The 2245-nt window shown below is 52.7% G+C and overlaps 1 pseudogene; it reads left to right on the top strand.

Moving 5' to 3' along the window:
- The first annotated feature begins 487 nt into the window (after nt 1-487).
- Nucleotides 488-1424, top strand: LOC140610995 (large ribosomal subunit protein mL42 pseudogene; annotated as a pseudogene).
- Nucleotides 1425-2245: the final 821 nt, after the last annotated feature.

Raw genomic sequence — 2245 nt, 5'->3', positions numbered from 1 at the left:
CGGCCGCCTCCCCCCCTCCGCATCCCTCCCCGTCCCCTCCCGGGCCCTCCCCGTCCCCTCTCATGCCCTCCCTTGCCCTCCCCATCCCCTCCCCTGCCCTCCCTTCCCCTGCCCTCCCCTGCCCTCCCGTCCCCTCCGTGCCCTCCCCTGCCCTCCCCTGCCCTCCCCTCCCCTCCGTGCCCTCCCGTCCCCTCCGTCCCCTCCCCTGCCCTCCCGTCCCCTCCGTCCCCTCCGTGCCCTCCGTGGCCCCCCGGTGCCGCCCGCGCCGCCCGCCGGCTGCGGACCCCTCCAGCCCGGCTCTTGGTTGCGGCGCTCGGGCTCGGGCCGACGCTCGTGCAGCCGCTGCTGAACCCGCAGATCCCTCGAGGCTCCCCGAAGCTTTTGCTTTGGGGTTGATTTCTGGGCCGAGGAAATCCCCGTCTGAATTTCTCTCCCTGCAGTGAGCAGTCGTTCAGCGGGGCGTGGTGCCCGGGATTGAGGGGACCGAATGCCCCCCTGGATGTTTCGTTCCTTGGTTCGGGGTCAGGAGAGTGGTTTTCGCGCCACCCAGGCCGCGCAGAAAGCGGCGGAAGGTGCGCGGGGATGACAATGGGCGGGCGCGGGGGCAGCAGCTAAAATCGCTTCTCTCCAAGTCATCATCTTTCACAGCCCCAGGAAGCGTCTTGATTCACCGCGGCGTTGGCAGCAGTAAGACGGGCAGTACCAAACAGAACTGTCTGGAAACCTTTGTTTCCAATTCAAAACGGAGCTTTATATTGTGTTTGCCATCAGTCCAGGTACTCTCCCCTAGCGGATGACGGATTGCAAAGCAGAGCATCTGATGGCAGGACGATTGTATGCTACCACCCTTCTTCTTTTTAAGATTTTATTTATTTATTCATGAGAGACACACAGAGAGAGAGAGAGAGAGAGAGAGAGGCAGAGACACAGGCAGAGGGAGAAGCAGGCTCCATGCAGGGAGCCCGACGTGGAACTCGATCCAGGGTCTCCAGGATCAGGCCCTGGGCTGCAGGCGGCGCTAAACCGCGGGGCCACCGGGCTGCCCTGCTACCACCTTTCCGTGGACATTGCCTATGAGCACACAAAACCTACCCCTGGGCCAGATCCTCTGCATAATAATGAAGAAACACATGACCGAGTGCTAAAAACCAGACTAAAGGGAAAAAAATGAACGCTTTGAGCAAGGACTCCTGATAGAACAACTTAGCAAAATGTTCTTCACTACGAAGCACCGTTGGTGTCCTCGTGCACACAGTATCACAGACGTTGTAGGAAACTGGATCCTCCAAAAGACAGATGATACTGAGGTTTTCAGGAATCAGAAAGATGTTATCTTGTGTCTCATTTGCCATTTGAGAAACGCAATTGAGTATTTTCACTAATATGTTATATAGCAAAATAATAATAAAATGTCTTTTAATATTTTAAAAAAAGAATTAAATACTTGGTTTCAGGAATCCCTGTAGTTATTTGTTTCCCATCATCCTGAAATTCTCTAATAACTTGCCTTTTTTTTTTGAGAGAGAGAGAGAGATAGAGAGAGAGCACTAGTGAGCAGTGGGACAGGGCAGAGAATTCCAAACGGACTCTGGGCTGGATGTGAAGCCTGAAGCAGGGCTCCATCCCATGACCCCAAGATCATGACCTGAGCTGAAATCAAGAGTCATACATCCAACCAACTGAGCCACCCTTGTGCCCCAATAACTTGCCTTTTTTTTTTTTTTGAGATTTTATTTATTTACTCATGAGAGAGACACAAACACAGAGAGAGAGAGGCAGAGACACAAGCAGAGGGAGATGCAGGCTCCGTGCAGGGAGCCGGACATGGGACTCCATCCCAGGACCCCAGGATCACGCCCTGGGTAGAAGGCAGGTGCTAAACCACTGAGCCACCCAGGGATCCCCAATAACAAGCCTCTCAGTATTTCCACTTTTATTTTTAAAATCTGGCATTTCATTATTTCATTTCACATAACTTTTTTTTAAGATTTAATTTATTTATTTATTCATGAATAACACAAGGAGAGAGGCAGAGACAGAGGCAGAGAAAGAAGCAGGCTCCAAGCAGGGACCCTGATGTGGGACTCAATCCTGGGTCTCGAGGATCACACCCTGGGTCAAAGGCAGGCAGTAAACCGCTGAGCCACCCAAGCCATCCCCTGACACAACTTTTTTTATTTTTAAAGACTTTATTTATTTGAAAGAAAAAGAAAAAACAAGCAGGGGGAATGGCAGAGGGAGAGGG

Source organism: Canis lupus, chromosome 2, assembly GCF_048164855.1.
Source record: "Canis lupus baileyi chromosome 2, mCanLup2.hap1, whole genome shotgun sequence".
In the NCBI taxonomy this organism is placed as follows: domain Eukaryota; kingdom Metazoa; phylum Chordata; class Mammalia; order Carnivora; family Canidae; genus Canis; species Canis lupus.
This window is presented reverse-complemented; position numbering and strand designations above follow the sequence as displayed.